We start from the raw sequence: 19,551 nt of genomic DNA, 5'->3' as shown, positions 1-19,551 counted from the left end.
TGTTGACACATAACTGATATTATTCAGAAAAGGTAACGCTATCTGACTTCAGATGTTGGGTTTACCAATGGTGTGTCCATAAATATTGACACCTTTTACGTTCGCAGTCAGTCATTTAACAACCTGAGTTAATGCAGTGTTACTAGTTAATGAAATACTTCCTTAACTTCCAATGACAATAGGTGTTTTACCATTAGTCCAAAATAAAAACAGTCATGCGTGTGTTGCAGCCTCGATACTATGTACTGACACCCATAGTTTATCTATATACAATTAACTTCTTTTAATTTATGACAGCATCGCATTGTGTTCTGTGCCACTTTCGACTTTCCAATACAAAATCCCTTTCACCAGCCTCTTCAAAATCTCAGTACTCACAATTAACCTGTTTCCACGGTAGTGTTAACGCTTTTAAATCGACATTTACAGCATGCTATATTTAAATATGACTTTGTCCATTTTGTGAGAGGGCATATATTACAATGGGTTACCATCTATTGACAAACTGGTTGATTTAGCCTTGTTTAAGGAAATAAAAACATATTAGACAACAAATTATCTAATTTGCACAGTAAGGGTTGCATCACATTCAGTAAGAAGCAGCTAATAATTTTACACCGTGACCCTCAGTTTAAAGTAATCAAATTAGTGCACTAAAACACAACTGATTTGTTTTGATGGACTTAATTGAAAGTATACAAAAAACCCTATCCTGCCTGAAAGGTGACAGAGCCAGCTGAATGAAACGGCTGTTACAGCGCGTGTGACGTCACAGGAGAGCTCTTCAGACCCGAGTTGAGTTTATTCGGCAGAAGCTTTGTAGTCAGAGCTCAAGCAGTATCTTCAGCGCGTGCTATAATATCAAAGGGTGGAAAAAAGAAAACGAAAGTACTTCTCCATCTTTGGATGTCCTTTTAAAATCAGAAATAACCATTTGCCGTCTAGATTTACTGTGTCATATTGGATTATCTCCCTGTCAGAATCAAGACGGATGTACCTGTTATTAGTGTAAAGATGTACACCGATGTGCTGACAGATGTCCAGAGAGATTGGTGTTTGCAAGGTATTACTGAAAAGTTATTATTCTTTTTGTGTTATCGAATATATATATATATATATATATATATATATATATATATATATATATATATATATATATATATATATATATATATATACATATACACACACACACATTATTTAAGTTTTTTTTGTGCTGTTTTTAAAGTTCCAAGTTGAAGTTTAAGCGTAGCCAATTGAAACAATTTGCATGGGTCATCTTTTTTGTTTGTTCTTTGCTTTTGTGCTGGGGTTGTATCCTTTTGTTGGTTTATCTTAGCTGTGTTGTAATTTTTGTTGTTGTTGTTGTTGTTGTTGTTGTTGTTGTTGTTGTTTTTAAACATAAAAAAACCCAAAACACCATTTATAGGAAACAAGAAGTAAGGGGACAGGTTCATTTAAAAAAAAAAAAAAGTTCCAACAAATAGATTCAAATATGTCTTACAGATATGCTTTTTTGTGTCTTGTCATGTTGTTCAAATAGGTTTGTGTTCATTTTGCTCACCATTTAGTACTGTAACTTTATGAATTACAGTAAAAGTGTAGATGCAGTTTGGTAAGTGCATAGCATAGAGATAGTACTCGATGTACGTGAACATATACATATACATATACATTTAACAGTGATGAGCTGTCATGATCTTGGTTAATCTAATTTGACGGTATTATGTTTCTTTTTTAAAAACTTTGACAAGCAGGCGCGAATCATCTTTAGAATTATCATTTATTTGATCAGTCTGCATAGCGAAAAAAAGACAGTTTGACAGATTCTACAAAGTTGTCATTTGCTACACGCTCTGTAGGATTCTTGTAAACATGGGACCCGGGATATTTGGGGATATATTTAACAATAATGTCTCTGTGCTTTATTGCACAGCTCCGTGATTTAATGTCATATAAATGTGACCTAATTTTAACAAAGGAAATCCTTGTCGTTTTATGGGGATAACGTTAAAAAAAAGAAGACATGGGTGTTAAAAAATAAATAAAATAGAAACCCCCAAAACAGCAATATTATATTTACAATTCACAGTTAAATCTGAATAGAAAATACTAAATGCTTTTGTTTATTTGAAGTCTTATGACATTTTATGTACCTGTTATTTGTAGTTACGTACTATTAACTGTTATATACACTAGATAGCTTACTGTCCCCCTTTTAAAGATGAACAGGTGTATCTGTTATTAAACAAACAGCCTCCAGTCCTCCTTTTAGCTAACAGGTCTGTATTTGATTAGAGTAATAGTAAACGTGTGCAATTGCAGGTACTAGTGCATGAGTGTATGTAAACCTGGGTAAACCATATCAAAACAGCCGCTTGTGGTTGCTTAAATATAGATGGAGGCTTCCTCCAATAACCAAAGCTGGCTTTCGGTGCCAACAGTGAACCAACAGTAGCACCAAGCATCTGTGAAACCACATGTTTGTTTGCTTTTAACATGTTTTATACCTCCATTGTATTTGTTATATTGCTTTTTACTGTTTAATAATATAACACATTCATAAAAACAGCACAATAAAAAAAAGACATCAATCAAACACATTCAAATGCACTTAATTCAATTTTGTGTTTAAATATGAGTACAAAGCGCTCTGATTTTGAGAGGTTACTGTGTATTATTTTGTACAGAGTATGAACCTGTTCGTATTAAAGAGTAGGATACCCACAGTTCTTTTCTTTCAGTCTGAAACCCTTATGTATTATTATTATTATTATTATTATTTTTGTTTTTAATCATTAATGTACTGCATAGTAATGCTGTCCTAATGCATGCATATTATATCAGGCATTTAAGGGGTTACATTGTCATGTGTAGTACTATCCCCCAGAGGGCTCCTTCAAACACCATAGTTGCTTGGCTGACCATAAACCTGACCAAGCAGTTAAAACTGGCCATGTATTTCTATTTACAAAGGGGACACTGACCTACACATTCACTGTGCCCAATTAGTTAACAGAAATCTGAGAATCGCCAAGTGTCAGTCATTCATTATGACATCACAAAGGGTGGCAGTGAGGACAAGTAACAGCCTGTTTTGGGGTGCAGTATTTCTTTATCAAACTTTAGAGCAAGTTCCAGCCACACATTCAACATACAGATGCAACTCATTATATGCCTTGCTTATTTATTCCAATACTACACCTACATTTATTAAGTGAAGTAAGATAAAGTATTATTGCAGTCTCTGTTAGATATCGAAAGACCTATAAAATAACGATATTCCTATATTATATCCTTATAATCAAAATTAAAGGATCTGAAATATAGTATGGTATTAATTAATTTCTTGAAATATCTCAGTGATAATACATTTTGACAAGCAAGCAGGATTCTGGTAACAAAATAATGAAAACCATTATCAATTCGGTTACTGCCGAATGAATGAAAATTACCATATTAAAGAATTTTGACTTTTAGATAAAGAGAATAAATAGAACTGAGACCAATGATCTGGGTCTGTGCATGATTGCGCTGAGACAATTGCATTGGTTTGAATTTTCTTTAGCCAGGTTTGGGCACATTTAACAAAGCCCAGTACAAACTGCACTGTAAAGCAAACATGTGACATGTCTAGTCACTACAGACTTCTTTGCAATGAATTTCTGTCTGTAAATGTTTTATTTTAATGATTTAGATGCCAGGGATATTGAAATCTGCCAAGTTCTTTTTTAGATAATTAAATTTGATCCAATGGACTCACTAGCAGCTTGTATCTTGTCAATATGTACTGTATTATATGAGTGACATATTGTGAGATTGCCACCTTGCCAGGATCCCTTTGGGACTGAGGTTTACAGTGAGGTTTAAGTAATGAAAGTGAATGATTAAGGGTTGAGCACATTCCTTTGGTTGAGATGTAAAGCCAGAGGTCCTGTCTAATTTGCAAAGATTAAATATCCCACAGCATTCAATCATGAAGAGGAGTGGGTGTTAAGCACAGTCCTGGCTAAATTCCAATGCAGGTCAAATTTAGACTTGGTTAACCCCCCCCCCCCCCCCCCCACTCTTAGCTACTAGGAACTGGACAAGCATACAGTAGATGGGCTGAATGGCCTCCTCTCATTTTATAAATGTTTTATGTCTAATTCTCAAAGTGTGTACTGTTTTAAATGCAAACAAGATAATTTTGAAAACAATATGTTGCATGACAGTGCTTTTTACCTGTTTAAATATGCTTCATTTCAGTCAAAAGAAAAGGGATAGTTACTTTCCAGTTGTTAAAATAGAAGAGAGTGAACAGTACATTTGATTACTAAAAATTACACAACTTAAAAATGTACAGCAGTGGCCATAAGAATCCTATGGTTTCATAATCTCACTCAATCATTTAGCTACCTGAATGTACTAATCTCAACCCGAACCCTATTCCTAACCCTAACCCTCACTCTGAACCTAACCCTAACCTTTTTTTGATACAATTGTGTGTTTACATATATCGTGCAAAAAGATTTACACATTTACATTGAAACTATGCATAATAACATTGCAATTATGTGTAAGTGCACATGTATTTAAACAGTAATTAGAGACACTTAATGTAAAGTGGTACCTACAGATATATAATAGAAGTGTATCTGAGGGAGAAATGCTGCCATTCTCAACAATGTTATTATTATTTATTTCTTAGTAGACACCCTCATCCAGGGCGATTTACAATTGTTACAAGATATCACATTATTTTTGCATACAATTACATTATTTTACATACAATTACCCATTTATACAGTTGGGTTTTTACTGGAGCAATCTAGGTAAAGTACCTTGCTCAAGGATACAGCAGCAGCGTCCCCCACTTGGGATTGAACCCACGACCCTCCGGTCAAGAGTCCAGAACCCTAACCACTACTCCACACTGCTGATGTTCCCTATATGTGTGTTTCCTCACCAAACCCACCACCCCCTCACATTCTTCTCAATTTACTCTAAATGGATCCCTTGGCGGCTTAAATGATTTTTATGGGATAAAGGTTTCATAAGATAGAATAGAGCGAAAGCCTCAAAAACACCTTAAAGCATTCTAGGCAATCGACTGAACGAGCAGAGCTATAATGCTCACCAGTTTGGCTTATGAGGAATACTTGTTTGATTTGTAAATGCTTGCCCACACAGCGTTGCATGTTGAGTGCAGCAAATCACGTTGTGTAACCTAGTACTTGATTGCTTTTGTTTTTTTTTATTTGAGAACACCACACATAAACCAATTTTGATTAATTAATTCAAATCTGCAGTTCATGAAGCCTTTTTTGGCTGTTTTAGAGAAGGTTCATTCTCATTTTTCAAACTACAGCCCTTAAAAAAAAAAACTGTTTTGTTTTGTGAATAAGGCTCACCATATTTAGTTGTACAGTGGTTAACTAACAAATTATATTATGAATAATATTATTTAATACACATTTTTTAAATGTTTTAATAAAAGGTTTTTTGCTGCTGTACTAAGATCCCAGGTACAATTCATGGCAGTATATGGTTCACATATTTAGATGTGTTTGGGGTCCACAGAGCGCATGTTTGAGACCCCTGAACTTGCATGGTGCATTCATAGGGACTTCTGTACCAGCTTGTCCGGCTTGGATCGCGTCCGACACTGAGATAATTGGACAGCCTATTGATATTTGCATAGCATCCTTAGATGTAATCCCATTGGAAGGCTGAGAGTGTTTTTTTACCCAAGTGGATTAACAGTGCGCATCATCATCCTTATTTTTTGGGAGGTTCCCCTGCTTTATTTCAAGAAAATATTGCTGGAAGTTGGCTTGCCACTTCCCTGGAATCAGTTAGTCCGCTTCTGTGAACTGAGCTATAATCGTTGCACAACTGTGCTTTGTTACATTATTCTTTTTTTCAACAGTCTGCATCGCAATGTGTCGCAGACTGCTTTCTAACCCGCAGCATCTGCTGTTGTGTGTGTAAAAAGAGGCGCCGTGGAATTAAAGGACGTGTATTTTCACATCCCTATTCGTCCCGCGCACAGAAAGTATCTTTGAGTTTTCTGTGCTGCCATTCGGCCTCTCCTTAGCTCCCTGCATGTTCTCAAAGTGCATGGATGCCATCCTGGCCCCCTTGTGGCTGCAAGCGATCAGGGTGTTGAACTACCTGGACGACTGGTTGATCTGTTCCCAGTCACAGGAAGGAGCAATGGTCCACACAACGATTGTGACGGAGCATCTGTCAAGGCTGGATCTCACCCTCAACGATGCCAAGAGCAAATTAGTACTGGTGCAAAGTATGGTTTACTTGGGACTCTGGCTGGACCCCGTTACAATGCGAGCCTACCTGTCATACGACAGAGTGGCCGCCATACAGAATTGTCTATCCCTGTTTCAAAAGTGATCGACAGTACCTCTGGTGTTGTGTCAGAGTTGCTGGGTCTGATGGCCACAGCCTCATCAGCCCTCCATCTGGGATTATTCCATATCGCCCGCTTCAGGTGTGGCTCAACTCCTTCCGGCTACATCCCAAACACGACAGACACCGTCGGCTGACCATGTCTCACGCATGTTGGTAAGCCCTAAGCTGGTGGAGGCAAGCCTCTCACCTGCGCAAAGGTGTAAGGGTGGGGGTGATCCACAGTCGTCAGGTGGAGACAACAGATGCATCCAACTTAGGTTGTGGAGCAGTCTGGGCAGGCAGAGGAGTCTGCCTGGTCGCGCTGTTGGACATCCCTGCATATAAATGTGCTGGAACTGCGAGCGGTTCACCTTGCTCTCCAACATTTTCTTCTGGTGCTCAAAGTGAGATATGTCCTTGTCCGGATGGACAACATGTTGGTAGTGGCATATGCCAACCGCCAGGGAAGACTTCGGTCACCAGGATTACATCGCATAGCCTTCCGACTATTGACTTGGGCACAACGGAACCTGCTATGCCTCCGTGCTGTTCATCTTCCTGGAGTGGTGAATTGGGCGACAGACCTCCTCTCGAGGGCGTCAGAATGGCGACTCCACCCTCAGGTAGTGGAGTGCATTTGGGAGCGTTTTGGGGAGGCCTGAGTCGATCTCTTCGCCATGGTGGAAACGACTCACTTTCTTCTCCCTCCACCGCTTCGGCGGTCCACTAGGCGTTGACACCCTAGCCCCAACAATACCATTGCTCCTGGCCGTCCTAGAGAATGTCCAGAGAGAGAAGGCGACAGCTCTCCTGGTGGCCCCACCATGGCCCAGGAGAATCTGGTTTTCAACCCTCTGCCAGCTACTGCAAGGCCAGCCCTGTGAGATCTTACTGCACCTGGATCTCATCAGTCAGACGAGGCACTCTCTGGCATCCAGGACCGGGCAGACTCCAATTATGGGTCTGGTCCCTGAACGGGACCATCTGTCCACTTTAGGGCTCTCAGACGTGGTCATAGGTACACTGCAAAACGCTAGGGCCTCCACCAGAAAGTCATTGTACAAATTGAGGTATTTTCATGATTGGTGACTGACCCGGGGTCATGACCCTATCTCTTGTTCTATAGCAACTATTCTGCAATTCCTGTAAGAACTGCTGGAAGCAGCCATATCTGCATGCCATGTCCCCGTTGACTCGGTGTCCCCAGGTGCCCATTTCCTGGCGACCCGTTTTCTGAAGGGCACTCGGCGGTTACATCCACCTAGAAGGAATGTCCTTCCCGAGTGGAGATAAATGTTGTACTGGAGGCTCTCACTAAGGCCCTGTTTGAGCCTATACATTCCATAGAGTTGAAATACCTCTCTATGAAGGCAGCTTTTTTGTTAGCCATCACCTCCGCCAAGAGAGTCACTGAGCTAGAGGCTCCGCCTATGCACAGCTCCTGTATGCACTTCTGGGACAAAGGAAAGGGTAACGTTACTTACGAAACCTGCATTCCTCCCTAAGGTAGTTATGACTTTCCACTTAAACCAGTCAGTGGAGCTAGAGGCTTTCCATCCCCCTCTTTTTTTCTTCAGAGGAGGATCAAAGACTAAACTCCCTCTGCCCGGTTTAGGCATTGAGATGTTGTGTTCACAGGACGAGAGCTCTGCGTCAGTCTGACCAGCTCTTTGTCGGTCATGGTGTAAGGACCTTGGGTCAGGCCCTCTCAAAGCAGCGGCTGTCTCACTGGATTGTGGACACAGTTTCGACAGCATATACTAATGCCGGCCTACCCCCACCTGGCCTACATCCTACCAGAGGAGTGGCTACATCATGGTCCCTCTTTAAGTCCTTGAACAGCTTCCGGTCTACAGAACTGCATATGCTTCACTAGTCCACTGATAAGGAGCTGCAGCTGCCATATTAGTACAGAGGAAACAGTTTTTATTTATTCACATTTTTGGTCTCCAGGATATAAGCCCTGAGGTGCATTTTGTTTTTAAGTTGGTCCTGGAGGACAGCAGCCACACACCCCAGTTACATTGTTTATACCAAACATTACAAATACATTTACAATCACAGTATAAAGATCAACACTTCAATATAAAAAAAACAATAGTGGTTCTGCATTTCTGTTTGCTGTGCTCATTAATACACTTCATGGTAGGCCATTCCAATCAATAGTTGTTGATTTCTCTAACAATTTTTTATTTTTATTTTTGGAGACATAATACACTTCAAGGTTAAATAAGATGAAACTTTTCCGCAAACATGTAAGCAGATTGGTTCGCCCAATCCAATCTCTTATATAATACACAATGGTGTGTCCTATAGTTACACTGAAGTATACATCTGCAGATAGAACTGTATGCAATGTCTAATACATGTAAAGGTGTAAAATTGTAAAGGTGTGAAATAAAATACATCTGTATAACCAAAGGTAGGTTATAATAATTGATTTGCAAACTTGTTGCATAAAAGATATTTCGATGGACAGCAATTGTCTGTGGCCATACCACCTTCAGTAAGCCCAATCTCATCTGATTTTGGGAGCTAAGCAAGGTCATGCTTGGTTAGTACTTGGATAGGAGACCACCTGTGAACACCAAGTGCTGTAGGATTTTCAAATGTTTAATTAAAGGCTTTGAAATCCATTTCTATACTTCTAATTTATATGAACAACATTACTGTTACACTATAACTGGTCTCTCTTTTAATGTGATGAAAACAGCAAACTTTGAATCTTATGTTGTGCTTAAAATATCTGTATACCCTGAATTTAACCATAAAAAACAAGCAAGATGTTCAACCTCAACAAAAGCAAGCCCAGGGATAGGGTTGCCTACACTAAATAAAGCTGCAGTGCCACACAGTCCTGTTTATTTTACACTCAAATTAACCCTTGATGCCCATTACTACATTCTTCAGCCTAGTGCAACATGTACTTTATCAAAAAGCAGGCCTTGTTGACAGTTTGTTTACATTCCTCAATGTACGTTTAATCTGTAGGGATAAAAACTTTCTTCCCCATTAAAATCTGCTTGTCACTACACCACTCTGTGAGACAAATTGCCATGTTCCTGCCATGAGTTGCAGCAGTGGGAGGTTATGAGTGGTACATATATACAGTATTTAAGGCTTCTGTTATTCAGTATGTATTTGTTCCCTTTATTTTTAGAAAATGTTTTTTTTTTTACATGGCCTAAATACAGTGTTTTTGAGGTACCCAGTTCTACTTGCCCAAAAGTACACATTTTGACCTTTAATGTGCTAAACATGAACGTACTAATGGAACGCCCAATAGTATCCAGTGTTCTAGGTATTTGTGAAATAAAAAACATATTGTTTTTTTGTTTTTTGAGTCAAGCTTATTTTATCAGTTAAGATGGAAAGCATTGGGTATATTCTAGTTCTGTGTGTAAGGCTGTTAATTCCACACTGACAACATTGGAAATAGAAATACAGCAGTGTGCAGATGTATTAGAACACCTGAATATTTGTCATTTGTATCCTTTATATAACTAGCTCATGAAAACCTCGGGGTCAGTAATCAGTGATATAAAAACAATAAGCCCTCGTATGTGAAAATGTTAGACCACTTTGTGCTTTTATAGGCATTTTAAACAACTTCTAAAAAGTTTCATGCATTTTGCCATTTGCGGCTATACTGTTTTCTGTTACTATTTTAAATGAATTGCATGTGTGGTCTTAAGTCACCAATTAAAGTAGACTTTAATTTGCCTATTTTGACAATTTTCCAAAATGTTCTGCTACAGTGGTTTGATTTCATATGCATGACAAATCAAAACAACAGAAGCAATGGGCTGTTCTAATACATTTGCACACTACTGTAGTTTAGTCAAAAATGGTTTGTTCAGCCATTTTTTTAAAATGTAGAACTGAAAATAGAGCTGACCATATCCTGACCTTACAAAGAACAGGCAGCAGAGATGTAGCTGGACTTTATCACAAGAGGGAATTAAAAACGTAAAAGCAGAAATTAAAATCATAAATGACTGTGTATGTATGTAGGTAAATAAAATAAAAAAATGTACAAGTGACAGCTGATTTAATAACATGCATGTCTGTATTGTTCATGACAAGCTATTTACACAAAAAGTGTTTTTATTTTTTTGTCCAGTCCCTGTAACTCCCAGTTGACTGTGGTTGTTCTTGCCAAAGTGAAGGCAGTGGCGTCTGTTAACTGTCTTCCTCAGTTTTATTTATTTAATCACACAGGGGTGCTTGAGAAGTACTTGTAATATACAATTATTAGACAATATTAATATACAATAGAATTTAATATAACAGAATTTCTCAATTTAAAAATAAAATATGGCACTATAATCCAGTCTAACGCATTCAAACTCGACAAATTGAAAATCCATTCATTTAGTGGAATTAGGATAACATCCAATATGTAGAAAAGAGAAATGCTACTTGTGGAAGTGCTACTTTACAGCTAATATCTTTGAAACAATGGCCTGTATTCACTGAGATGCTTTATGAAGACAATATATGATATTTTTGTAAGAGTATTATATAAGTACATCAATAGGACTGAGAAAATAAAAGAGGCGTTTATCATCTCAATAAAGTTTATGGATTACAGGAGATTTGGCCAGACAAACAGAACAGATTAAGAGTGGTGGTGTCTGAGACACGTTCTGTTTCCAGGGATGCTTTTGTCAGGGTCACATATTATAAATTACAAGGGTGCCACATATGTGAGCAAAAACTGGAGGGTTTAAATAACGCAGTGGAATCCCTAGATCTGTAAGGACCCCACTAAAATGGACTTATAGAGCACATGGACAGGAGAATGAAGGATCACAGTTTTCATAACAGGCTGCCCCTAGTTTTTGAAGGAAAGACAGCAGTAAGAAAAAAAGTACATGGAACAAATGTGGTATTTCTTACATCCACTGGAGGGAGAGGTTACTGGTTACTCTCTAATGTACCAACTGCACAGATATACGTTAGGTGGATGTTACCTATCCCAGTGGTGCAGCCTTTTACCACCAGTGGACTGGGTTTAGTTTGGTGGACACAGTTAGCAGTCTCTGCTTGAGGGTGACCCAGAACTGAATATCTGGGGGTATGTAGGTTTATTTAGGCCTGCCTGCTGAAACAGTACCGAGCTGTAGCCAGTGTTATTAACTTTCACTTTTCACTAGCATTCAATTCAGTTCTTTGAAAACTTGAAATTCTATGTCCAAAGTCCCTTCTCATGTCTTTACTCACACTTGCCACCACCGCTGCAACTGAATATTAGTGACGCTTGTTTTTCTGGCCTTGGTGACACAATCAGGGTCACATCAAATTGCAAACAAATTGCAACAAATTGTGTACAGCACAGTCGTTTTTTCTTTCTGATTTACAGAATAATAATTAATTTCTTGTAAAACTCTCAGTTAGGCATAACATCAATCATCAGAATTACTATTATTATGATTGCTTTTTTGTTACATATTTAGAAATGCTTGGAGTTGGAATGACCTAATTTTACTCAGTGCTTGCAGCTTGGACGGTCATTCAGTGAATTACTTTATGAAATAGTTCAGCACTTTTTTTTGTGGTTTTCCTGTACCTAATGATATCAATGAGAAAGGAAGGAAGCTGCGAAGTGCAGTCATTTTTTGAAAACATATGTAATAAAATTTTCATGCGAAGAATATATAAGTGTTGTTCTCATGCAAGATTGATTTTAGAAAAGAAAAGGCCATGTTGTCCTCAGTAATCAGGCGTTATGGGTTTAATCTTGGCACACATAGTACAGACATCAAGTGAGAGGTTCTCAGTATTTGAAATTTGTGTGTGTATATATATAATTTGGTAACACTTTATATTAAGGTGCTGCTTATTAATGTGTTATAAATATATAATATATGCTTAATAACTATGCTATATGGTGTTAATAAAGCATTATATATGGTTTATAACCACGCAATAGCCATAGACGGAATTACAGTTTTATAAAGGGGACAGTTTTTAGCCACCTATTCTACTTTGGGATGTTTAATCATGTAATAGCCACAGACGGATTTATGTATTTTTATAAAGGGGACAGTTTTTAGCCACCTATTGCACTTTGGCATGTTTAAACATAATTCCGTCTATGGCTATTGCATGGTTATAAACCATCTACAATGCTTTATTAACACTTTGTAACATAGTTGTTAAGCAGCTGTTATATATATATATATAAAACATTAATAAGCAGCACCTTAATATAAAGTGTTAACTTTTTTTTTTTTTTGATGGACTATGAGACCTGCCAAAGCTTACCCCAGACAACCTGATGCAGCTTCCAGTCATTTCCTGTGCATAATGAAAGTATGTTGTTTAAATGATCAAACTCCAGTTCTTGTCAGGCAGCACTAGGATGCATCCCTTACTAAATGATCTTGAGGCACTACATAAGGCAACACAATAGATATATACCACTAATGAAGCACCAGGGCAGCAACAATGCTGGCTACATAATAATAATCAAAATCTACAGCAGTTTTTGGTTTTGCCTACTAATTAGTTCAGTTTAAACATATACGTGTTCAACAGAATTGTTCTGGTCTGTTAACTAACAAAGATATTCATCCTCAAACTCTCCCATGCTTAAGAATGTCATGATTTGTGGTTTCCGTACGTTGCTTTACCTTTCAGGGTAGTTCATTTTCTATGCCCATCACACCTTTGGTCTTCTTTTAGAGAGCCAGCGATGGTGCCCAGAGCCAATCTCACTGAACTGGGAACTGCAGTCCTCTATGAACTATCCCCTTTTTTTCAACCGAGGATCCATTACAAACTACCAATCAAGAAGATTGTGCAGTGTTACCCTTATAAAAGTTTACCGCAGTATTTTTGCATGGTATTTTTGCAGTTTTACCAAGCCTTTATCATACCGTATTTTTTTAATATGATTGACCATACCTCTTTATAATTGGCAATGCTTGCCTATGCTTTCACTATGCTTTTACTGTGGTACATATTTACCTTACCTTAATCTATGGGTAGGAGAGGATCCGTGGTGTCCCTTGTGTTCATCGCCAGCTACATTAAGACGCATTTTGACAGGATCTAAGGTGGGTCTTAGCCAAGGACAATTTACTTGACATCATGACCAGGTGCTGCAATTAGCACCTGGCCTTAGCATTGGAAGACAAGCGCAGCATGACCAACAGGTTGCCACCAATTCCAGCAATGTATGACACACGAAGAACAACATTCCTTCATCCAGGGGAGCGACCACCAAGAAAAGGCATTAAAACCAAAACTCGTCTAGGGCAACTGGAAGCTGCTAGAGACTGGAAAATGCTGGCAGATGTTGGACAATGGCTTATTTGCCCACCTGAGAAACTTTGGTATGCTCAACTAGCTGCTGAAGCAGAACAGTGAGGATGGAGAGTCCAGGTTTAGCCAGTGGAGGTGGGTTGTCGAGGATTTGTGGCCCACTCCACAACCCGGTTTCTCAGAGACATCGGATTCAGTGGTTAAGAGTTGTGACGCATAGTGAAGAACTTATCTGAAGCAGCAGCGAGCAGCAGCAACTGGCTGAGATGAAAAGATTCTGGTTGGGGATCTCAAGCACAGTAGAAAGAAAGCAACGTCAATGTAAAGGAAAGTAAGTAAGGTGGGCTTAGCTGAGTGGGGGACGGAGGGAGGGGTGAAGCTGGGATGCCAGAATCACTGTCGAGCCCTCTTAAGGTGTTGTGGCTAGTTGACGAAACACCAAGGATGGAAGGTGCCCACTTGAGGATCCCAGAGAAGTACCCTACTCAGTTCAGTCCAGACGGTTGTCATGCTGATGCGCTATGGAGGCCGCACTGGTTGATCCCTGGAGCCACCATTGCAGCCGCTGTGTGTGCTGATGTGCCAGGGAGGCAAAATAGGCTGATCCCTGGAGCCAGTATTACACTTCAGCCATCAACACCAGGCAGAAGGATATCTACATCATCAGATGGAAGGAAATGCAGATGGATCACATTAGTCAATGAAAGCAAACATTTTGCAGCAGTTACTGCATTTAGAAACAATTCTGCAACATTTTTGGAGTAGCCTACAGTCCAAACTTTTCAGAGGGTGTAGTGATACTAAATGATTTTCATACTGGTTTTCTTATAGCTGTGCCAGATATAGATTTTTACTTGAATGCAATCTCCTGTATTCACCAGACTAACTACAGAACTTTCTCTGGAAAACTGGGAGATGAAAAGCTAAACTGCTTACTGTTGTTCATTCTTGAACTACAGTACCCCCATTTGTAACCAGAAACAGAACCGAAAAGTAAACTATTTACATGGACAGTTACATGGTAAATCTAAATAAGCTATGCCGTCACCATTGTGTGGTCGGTAACACGTTAAATCATGTTCATGGGGTCTCCTGAGTGGCGCATCCGTTAAAGTCACTCTGCGTGGAGTGCAGGATACGCCCTATAACCTGGAGGTCGCCGTTTGGGTTCAGGCTATTCCACTGCCGTCTGTGGACGGGAGTTCCCGGGGGCGGAGCACAATTGTCCGAGCGCTGCCTGGAGAGGGGAGGGCTTAGGCCAGCCAGGGTGTCCTCGGCTCACCGCACACCAGTGACCCCTGCCTGCATACGGCCCAGAGCTTCATGTTCCTCCGACGCTGTAGCCCTGAAATAGCTGCATGATGGGGCTGCAGAGTGAAAAGAAGCAGGCGGCTGATGGCACACATTTCGGAGGACGCGTGTGTTCGTCTTCATCTCTCCCGAGTGAGCACGGGAGTTGTAGCGGTGAGCCGGGCTTACGAATTGGGCATTTCAAATTGGGGAGAAAATAAGGTAAAATACAATTGGCGATTCCAAATGTAAAAAAATAAATTAAATAAATAAATCATGTTCATGACTGTTAACCCTTGCTGCAGGCATGTTTTCTGTTTGCCATAAACGGAAGACAGGTCACTCTTTATTTGTGTGCATTGTGCACTTTATCACTTTAACATCTGGTACATCTGAACAAATCTGCCTCTGTCATTTACATGGAAAATAAACAGAACACAACCATGGTTTCCTTGTCATATCGCTTGTTCTGATGGCAACAACAGAGATACAGCTGCAACTTGACTGTGTTGACCCTTTATAAGGGTTTACCCTAGTAAAAGCATTGCAAGTGTAATAAAGCACCGTAAAAGCATGATAAAACATCAAGTGAGCTTTGTAAACCGAGAGAGGAATGATAAACTATATTAAAAAACAATGCAAACCATGTTAAACCATATTAAATGTATAGTATAATCATGTTATAAGCATGGGAAAACTGCAAAAATACTGTGCAAATGTATTATGGTAAGCTTTAAGAGAGATTTATAAAATTTGTAGATATCAGCTACCTGTTGGTTATGTGACGTAGAAATGTTACAAATGGAAAGTACTTATAATGTGAAACAGTTATAACAAATACATTTTTTTGTCTGTATATATTCATCAGAGTTGCAAGTTTAAGTATAAATGTGAGTGACAGATATCAGAATACATGTACAGTACTATTTGAATATATGCATGCAGGATTTAAAAAACAGCATCTATGCAAAGAGAATTGACACCAAAAAATGAATACACTGGATTCTGAAGACTGAAAAAAAACAGGCGGGAGCTGATCAAATTGGAGAATCCAGACGTGAAACATCAGTAAACATCCCTGAGGTTACACAAGCACTGTCCTCGTTGTGCCCATTTTGCACTTTGACAAAAGACACATCTAATTAAAACAACAACTGAAGCTGAACTATTTAAACATGGTTATACACAAGCCAGAGTAAAACTATACAGGGTGAATTTAATTATCGATTAGCTGGGGAGAGTTCCTCTTAAGGAAATACAAACTCATGCAATAAACAATTGTGGATCAATTTTTATTTAAAAATAAGTAGAATCACTTTGTTCATTGCAAGGACATTTTTTTTTCTTCCTAAAATGCTTTTTCCTAACTAAATGTTAATTGAATTTGGGCCCTGGCGGAGAAAACATTTTTAATGTCTGACACAAGAGACATGTTTATACATAAATCGGGTGATATAAGACGAGACAAAAAATTGTTAAAAAACTTGCCATACACAGCTCACACTTTTGTGTAAATACTCCTTCACACGACTGATGATTAAAAAGGTCTTCCTGGCATTTATTCTGGAATGCAGTTTATGAAAGCTGCACCCCCTTGCAGTCATTTATGAATATGAAACATACTTATTTGTAGGGTAGATTATTGTACTGTACAGTATATTTATAAAAAAAAATCTAGGTTAAAAGGTTGTTTGTCTAAATTAAGTTGCAGTAGTCGTGTGCACTCTCTAAGAGATAATAGACTTTTATTTGCATGCAAACATTGTGAAAGAGAAGGATCTCATAGATTAGGACATGATAAAGTGGGTTGTTTTTATCAGCAGGACACTGTATGCTCTTTTTGAAGCAATGTTTTTTTTAATAACATTTACTGTGTGTACATTTATCTCTGCCTGACTTACTTCACCTGTCAACAACAGATCTCAGCCCAGATCTAGTCTATCTCTGAAATATAGGCGCTTATCTACTCTACACGTAGTGTACCTGTGAACACAACAGATCCACGTTATATCTTTTGCTACTTAGTTGAACGGTAAGACATTTGCCTTTGAGTCGTGTCAGCCCTTGTCTTTCCATTCAATTCAATGGGCTGAGGTGCCAAGCCATGGAAGTATCGTGACCACAGTGGTTGAAAAAAAGTAATTTAATATATGTGTTCTTTGTTTGATCTGTAGGATGTATGCTGGCTTGGAAGACATGTGATTTGCTAAAATCACTCTGGATCCTGGAGAGGGGCGGGGGGCGGTGCAAGTGGTCATAGTGACGAACCCAACATTGAAAATGGTGTTTTACACTCAAGGAGTAGCTTGAGGGAGAATGTAAGAGATCTCCTTCTAGTGGCCGATGAGTTTGTAATACATCAGCACAAAACACAAACTTGACTTTTTAGTTGAATGGTAAGGTGGTCATCTTTGAACCTTGAGTTTAGCAATTCATGTCCAGTCTTTGCCTCTGTAATCAACTCATCCAAGTCATCCCAGCTGCTTACTAGCTTGTTAAATCAGGAGAGCACTTAGTTCAGGTCTTACTAAGACAGGTTTCACTGTATTTCACATTTAACAGAATGAAAAAAGACATTATAACAATGTGAAATAGTATATGTATTCTGGGGGGTTATCTACATTTGAATGGCCACTACATATTGCAATGTGTTAGAAAGAAAAGAAAAGCAAAACATGATACAGTGATAAGTTGGAGCTTTGTTTCAGGAGAGTTCAGCTGTGTTTTTTTTTTTCTTTTTTGCAATTTTGAGATTTTATTCAGCGGTGCCCAATTTTCTTGTAGGTGGTACTTTAAATTATTTCCAGTGTGACAGGCGGTTGACCCTTCTTTGATTAAATCTATCAAAAATCGTTCAAGAAAATACATATTGTTTACTTACTTCGTACCAGAGAGTATCATCTAAGAGCTGAGCACTAGTATTATTAGACAATGACATTTTGTATGGGAATTTGCCCTGCCAAGACTATGCATTATAAAGTATAACATAGATAGGAAACTTATGAGCCCGAAGGTTATATATATATATATATATAATGCAAGGGTTTTAAAAGATTAAAATACAATTCCCTTAAACGTGTCTATTTTGTTGGTTTTTTTCTTCTGTTTTTTCAATTTGCTAGTCCTAGAGTTTAGACTGCCCTCCCCCATCCCCTGTTTGTAATACACACATGTGGATGAGCAGCATGCCTAAACTGGTTCAATGCAGTACTGTACTGTATCTGGGATATCACAAGTTCTGCTTCCCTCATGGGAGCACTATGTCTGATGATAATAACCATCCACTGAGTGCAATGGAAGAGCATGGTATTCAGATCATGTATATAAATAGTCCACTGAGACTTGAACTTGAACCTCTCCACTGGAGTAACATATAGGATCCACACACTAGCACATAGTGCTTCTGTTTACTGGGCTACTGGCTGCCCATAGATCATGCTTTTGTTTGTACCAGGTAGTACTTGTAAATGGTATTTTAAATGCATTATTCCAATTAAAATACGTATTAAAGTTTAAATGGATTGAATCAATCACCAGTTAATTTGGATTACAATTCAAAGAATGAGACTTTGATAGTCATGTGAAGCATGAAATTCAACAAATACTAACAGATGAACTTGAGCAGATGAGTTGTTTTTTGTAATACAGTCTTGCAGCACACCAGCAGGCATGTTGGGATGTAGGAATTTCTTCACCTCCTAACACAGTAATGTACGCATACAATAGAGAGAGTGATGAGTAGAGGCAGTTCAAATCTGTCTTCCAGATTCGCCAAATTCTGTAGCTACATCATCATCATATTGATCATAAACAGACTGCTAAAGTGACCAGAAATAGGAGGCTGTGTGGTCAAGTGGTTAAAGAAAAGGGCCTGTAACCAGAAGGTCCCTGGTTCAAATCCCAGCTTAGCCACTGACTCATTGTATGACCCTGAGCAAGTCACTTAACCTCCTTGTGCTGTCTTTCGGGTGAGATGTTGTTATAAGTGACTCTGCAGGTGATGCATAGTTCACACACCCTAGTCTCTGTAAGTTGCCTTAGATAAAGGCATCTGCTAAATAAATAAACAACCAAGTAATAATATATAATGTAGTTGTTCGGTTCTAATTTTGCTAAATTAATAGCAGGAGTTAATTAAAGACTGGAGTTAAGGCTTTCAAACTGTAGCCCAATGAGAAGCCTCATGTGATTTTTGTTTCAGTTTCTAAAGATTTTACTGACAAAAATGCTTGATATATTAAATTGGAAGTGCTGTACTTAATCCATAAATAGTTTGATATGATTGTGTTGACTTGATTTACATTTTTATAAGCCATTATTAATACAGTTACTAAACACTTAAGGTGCTCCGCAGAACATTATATCTACTTAAAATTTATGCAGTCAGGGGATCCCGAGTGGCTCATCCAGTTAAAGCATTGCTGCTGGGAGTGCAGGATGAGTCACACAGCTTGGATGATGCCAGTTCACGTCCAGGCTGTGCAAAAAGTAACCCACCCACCACTGCTCTGGATTGCTCTGCGTAAAAATGATTCTGGCTTTAGGCTTGTGAGATCGGAGGACACTCACACGCCCTCAGAACGCCTGTGCTGTGTGGGG

At 38.8% G+C, this 19,551-nt stretch overlaps 1 protein-coding gene across 1 annotated transcript in view; it reads left to right on the top strand.

Moving 5' to 3' along the window:
• Nucleotides 1–830: 830 nt before the first annotated feature.
• Nucleotides 831–19,551, top strand: part of LOC117424090 (glucagon receptor-like) — a 74,426-nt gene continuing 55,705 nt past the window's right edge. The window contains exon 1 of the mRNA XM_034040171.3: nt 831–1,063. The gene's annotated coding sequence lies outside the window, so the exon portion shown is untranslated. The remainder of the gene's footprint in view (nt 1,064–19,551) is intronic.

Source organism: Acipenser ruthenus, chromosome 19 (assembly GCF_902713425.1).
Source record: "Acipenser ruthenus chromosome 19, fAciRut3.2 maternal haplotype, whole genome shotgun sequence".
Classification (NCBI taxonomy): Eukaryota; Metazoa; Chordata; class Actinopteri; order Acipenseriformes; family Acipenseridae; genus Acipenser; species Acipenser ruthenus.
The sequence above is the reverse complement of the archived record's forward strand: the minus strand, read 5'-3'. Positions and strand labels throughout refer to the sequence as shown.